The sequence below is a fragment of the Zingiber officinale genome, chromosome 10B, assembly GCF_018446385.1.
Source record: "Zingiber officinale cultivar Zhangliang chromosome 10B, Zo_v1.1, whole genome shotgun sequence".
NCBI lineage: Eukaryota > Viridiplantae > Streptophyta > Magnoliopsida > Zingiberales > Zingiberaceae > Zingiber > Zingiber officinale.
In genome coordinates, this window is record NC_056005.1 from 65,056,731 (window position 1) to 65,062,498 (window position 5,768).

A 5,768-nucleotide genomic window follows, 5' to 3' on the forward strand; every position below is an offset into this window, starting at 1 on the left:
CAGTCCCTGGAATCAGCTCAATAGCAAACTCCACTTGCCTTCGGGGAGGCAAACCTGGTAACTCGTCTGGAAAAACGTCTGGATAGCTGAGGACTACTGATGTCGTCAGTAGTAATCAGCGATAATAGAAATCCCGACATCCATGCGATAGCGTTTCTGCGCTTGTATCGCAGAAATGGTCGATATCCCATCGTCTCCGATGCGGTGAAATCCCAAGAGGGTTAGTTCGGAGGTCGAAAAGTAACCACCCTCTTCTGGCAATCAACTGTGGCATGGTATGCAGACAACCAATCCATGCCAAGGATAATATCGAACTCGACCATTTCCAATACTAACAAATCTACCGTGAGTATAATGCTACCAAAATCTAACGGGCAACCTCTGACCTCCTGAGTGACATCCAAGGTATCACCGGATGGTAAGGAGACGGTCGGTCGTCGCGGTCTACAAGAAGGTAGTCTACCAATCTCTCTCATAAATGCACAAGATATAAAGAATGTGAACTATATCAATTAGCATATCGAAAATGCATAAAGTAAAACCGTGCATCGGAAGCGGATCCGTCGGCGTCCTCTCGGTGATCGCGTACTCGTCGACGGACGGTGGTAGCGCTGCGTCGAGCGAGCACGCCAGTCGGTCTTGGATCTTGAGTCGAGATGGGACTAGGCTGCAATCGTCTTGAATCGGTGGTCTAAGCGTCTCTGCGCCAATGGTGACCAAGCGATCGCTCTGAGTCGGATCTGAGGTCCAGTAGAACTCAGGACTCCATAAGGGCCTGAGCGCTCGACCACAGAATGCCAGCGATTCTTTGCGGTGGGAGTTGTCCTCTGGCGATGGCGATTGGGCTTCGGCCCTCCTCGCTGAGTCCCACACTGACCAAGTGGTCCTCCCGACACAGAAACTCCGGAAGCTACATGCTGGGCCTTCAGCGAACAACCTCGGCTGATGTGCCCAGGCAGTTTGCAATAATAGCAAACTGACTGTCCCAGAGTACATGCAGAGGTGATGTGATCTCGGGATCCGCATCGGGTGCAGTGCTGTCCAGTAGTCTGTGGCTGCTGGCTCTGTCCGGAAGTCCGATCAGTCTGCTTCTCTTCTTATCTGCATTCACTCTCCACTGAGCTGACTCAATCATAAGAGTCATATCCAGTGCCTCCGTGTATGATGCTATATCAAGACCGACAATCTTCACCTGAAGATGTCCATCCAATTCCGATGATTTAACACTAGATGGACTACATCAATCTCAACACATTGAGCTGATTTTCTGGGAAGAAATCCCACGACGTGTCATCTGTTACGCGCGGGGAAAATCTGACTCTCAAATGCCTCCATAAATCTCGTCCGGGTAATATGTTGCTCGCCTATAATCGAGCGTATCGCAGCCAGCTCGGCCTTCTCCCACTCGGAGCGGGCCATGTAAAAGAATGTCCGCTCCATAGACTCTATCCAAGATTGAGCCACGCTCGGATCAGTCTCCCAGCGAAATAGCATGAATTGGCTTTTCACCAACTCCGCCAAGGCTAGGATCCATGCTCGTGCCACAACCATATCCGTAGATATCGCTGCGGTACTAGGCAGAATCACTGGAGTTGATCTTATGGGTGGTACTGATGGATAGGTTGGAAGAGGTACCACTGGTGTTGCCACATAAACAGGGTAGGAACCTCTAGTGGAACTATAGAGTAGGCATAAGTAGGGACAACTAAAGGTACGATGGGCGGTACCGGGTAAGATGTAACCGATACTGCTGGTGCAGGTACCGAGTATGTAGTAACCCGCACAGATGTCTGTGGTGGTACCGAGTACGTAGTAGGCACGGCTAGAGAAGGTGCCGAGTACCCTGTAGGTACTACTGGCGGTACCGGCGAGGTAGGTACCTCTGAAGTCGGAACCGTCAGGATCTGACAGTCTAACGTGGTCACAATACCCTAAGGAGTCTATCCCTGACGGACAGGCTCAACCCTAACAGAACTCTCTGGAGACTCTGTCTCTAGAGAATCGATCGCCCTCGTACATGTGCGACCACGTTTAAGTACTAAAACACGTATCATATATGTAAAAAAATATTATTCAGATATCATACCTATTTACCGTCTGGAGATATCCTGTCGCTGCTTAGCCCCAAATAGAACCAATAAAATCTCATCAAAATACCTCGAAATTCCGAAACGATAAAATCGACGGAAATCCGTACAATCCGAAAATATCCAGATAAGCTCGTAAACTACAGAACACGAGAAACAAGTATCAGAAATCCGCTCTGATACCAAATAAATTGTCACGCCCCAGGTAGTCCCTGTCCGAAGAAATTACGGCAGCATCTACCCTCGATATACATATATCTCCATACCTCGGCCACACACGGCCGGAATAATACAATACAAAAAAACAAGCCACGCAGTTTATATCAACATTCCATATAATTCAACATATAATCAATCCACGCAGTTTAATAAGGAAAGACGATATAAAATCTCGAAAATATATGTACACATCCTACTCCACTACATCGAAGAAAAACCAAATCCACGAAGTAATGAAAATATCTGCAGCGGAAAACAATAGTAGTAAACCCGAATGTTTAATGTAAAGTCCACAATACAAACCCACAATACAAGTATATAAGATGCAAAAGCAAAATATAATCCAACAAAGAAAATCCTCGCGATAACGGGGCTAGCGACTGGAATCTCTCCTGACGGCCTCAACCTGAAAAATAATAACAACGGGGTGAGTTCAAAGAACTCAGCAGGTAATCTAATAGATATGTACAACATATAACTACCAGTAATATCCTAAGGTACAGTCTTCTAAACCATAGGACCTACATACAGTCTCCTAACAATATAACGTACAACAATAAGCATATAATACAATTTACTGCAAGAATAATAAGAAATGCATAACTGAAATAAACTGTACTCACCTGCGAGGCTTAGGCGAATGACTGTGGACATACACAGATAAAGATAGTCAGAACAAATACGCATGTATCCTATATGCATGTCAATCAAATGCAGTCACCAAGTGCATCATCCAATATGCAACAATCACAATAAATGCAATCATGCATATGATGCGATATGACATGGTCACCCCTGACGCTAGTCACGATGGCATGACCGAGTAGGTAGGGTCGTGACACAGTGCACTCTGTCGTCACTACCCTTGATGAGTGACCGAGTGGGCGGGATGTTGTCGAGTACACCTATCCTCCTACCTCAAACATAGTGAGGGCGTAGCTCTCAACTCCCGATACGCGGGAGGGATCCTGTCGCCACTGCTGTCACACTACGTGGCGGACCACCGGAGCACTGCAGCGCCATACACACCACAGGTCTGTGCCACTACCCATGCGGTGGTCACGTTGTGTGCGAGCCCTCATGTAGCCGACGAGCTCAACAATAATGGAGTCGTCCATCGCCCAGCATGCAATCATGCGGTATGGTGCATGCGGCTACAGAATGTCATACCTGAACGTATCCTCCTCCATATACGTAGGTGCCAAAAAGGTAAATGTAGATATATAACAGAGATATAAACAACATGAATCCAACAATATATAACAAGTATCTCCAACATCTAATCATGGGTAGATAAGCACTATAAGTAACTATAACCACGAACACATATACACATGGCAGGAGATATAAGTAAACCAGACTAATGTAAAGCATCTAACAGTAGAAGCATGTGATAGGTATCAACTAAGCTAAGACCAGGGAAGAAATAAATCTACCATCTATCACTAGTAACTATATATAAACTATACATATCATAAGACAGTATCAAAAGATAAGTCAAAGGGTACCCGCCTCAAATAGAAGGTACAATCCAGTCCTAATCAAATATCGAGATGCTCGTCTCGAATCAGAGTCCTGTGTCAAACAACATATATATTTTATTTAGCTAAATTCAAATGAAATAGCTAAATAAAATTCCTAAAAACTAAATTAGGGCAAAACCCTAATCACCACAATCACAACTTACCAATTTAAATCTAATGGTCGATTAGGGTTAGTTACCTAATCCCTAACCACCAATTAGATTAGAAATCCAACGGTTGATTAGGGTTAATTACCCTAACCCTAACCATTTCATTGGATTTATTCTACACAATTACATCTACGCAATTTAACAACTAGTTACAACATGTATCAAAATCCCTCCACATAAACTACTAAGTAAAACTCTAATTCCAATCTAGAACAGGATCATCTAGAATTCAACTCCGAAACATGATCTACAACAAGATCAATTATCCTATTCCTTACCTCAAATCCAGTTGTTGTTGCTGCTGGATGGTTTACTGCCGAAATCAGAAAGTTCACAAATAGAACAGAGCAGATCGAACCTACTGTTGATGCTGGATTGAGGTGATTGTTACTGCCGGAACCAAACACAATTCCACAGCAAGAATGGAACCTCACCTCCCCTCACTGGAATCAATAGGATCAAGAAGGAATCAAAACAAAGATCACATATCAACATGAAATGATGATCTCTGATCAAGCAACACATAATTCCAAATAGAACTCACCTTCAACCGGGACCTCAGTTAGCAACAAGGAAGAGATCCAAGATCTAATCAAGAAAAATCCAGCACAATTGATCCGATACCTTTCCCTAACCAGAACAGAAGAATCAATGAGGAACATAACCCAATCGAACAGAAACCTTGAATCTATGAAATTCCCGACAACTCTTACCTCTATCGATCACCTCCGGACGATGTCGCACAACCCGATCCGGCGGAGAAGACGCTGATTGCTCTGTGAGCAGCTCGTGGAGACGGAACGAAGGGTAGATAGGCTAGGGACGACACAGATCGCGCACCTGTCATGCCCTAGCCACCTCGTCGGCGTCGCTCAGCCGTAGAACTCACCGGACAGAACCCTCGGCTGAAGAAGATCTAGGCTCCGCCGTGCTCCAGCAAGCTCCGGCGAACGAAGATGATCGCCAAAGGAGAAACTCCGCTCCCGTCGCCTCCGATTCGTCCGCGAGAGAGAGATCAAAGGAAGGGGAGAAGAGAGGATCGGGAAGGAGGAGAAGGTTCGGGTGAATAGGGTTCGGCGATGGGTTTGGGTAAGGAAAAGAAAGGAATTTATAATTTAAAACTTTTCCTCACTTAAACAGGTATCCCACCTCCGTACGAGCTCCGAAAAATTCCCAGAAAATTCCTAAAAATTCCGGAAAAATTCTATAAGGCTATTTTCCAAATAACCCTATTAATTGAATTTTCCGAGATCTCACAGTCGCTGTTAGTCTTACGTTCGTATTGTTTTGTGTTTTCCGCTGCGTTTACGCTGTTATGCGTTTACTTTCAGCCGTGTAGGCTTATTATGTAACGACCACCCTTCTTACTACTACTACTCTCTAAGGATGATCGTTATTTAACTACTAACTCTATTTAACCGGTATGATTAAAAATCATATGGAAACCCTACCGAAAAATTTCGACAGAGTCTCCCCTGTACCGGTGACCATATTCAACAATACATGCAATATATACTCAGCCACAAGCGGCTGGAACACATATCAATCGACCACGCAGTTAAATAAGTATCAAACACACAAATATCTACTTACTAAACTGAACTCATCCTACATGCAATCTAAACAGAATAATCTCAAATGACATGAACTTAAAATACAACTCGAATGTTTACAATTACTAAAATGCGGAAACTAAAATTAAAACTTCTTTCCTAGTCCCAAGGCTTCCATAGTCCAGGCATCACACACCATCCGCACCTCCTCGTCGT

The 5,768-nt window shown here is 44.5% G+C and overlaps 1 long non-coding RNA gene across 1 annotated transcript; it reads right to left on the bottom strand.

The window, feature by feature from the left end:
* Positions 1 to 3,843: 3,843 nt before the first annotated feature.
* Positions 3,844 to 4,600, bottom strand: LOC122030147. Its single transcript, XR_006125324.1, has 3 exons — positions 4,544 to 4,600; positions 4,278 to 4,442; positions 3,844 to 3,881 (listed from the first exon to the last, which is right to left on the bottom strand). It is a non-coding gene; the product is annotated as an uncharacterized LOC122030147 (long non-coding RNA).
* Between the last annotated feature and the right edge of the window lie 1,168 nt (positions 4,601 to 5,768).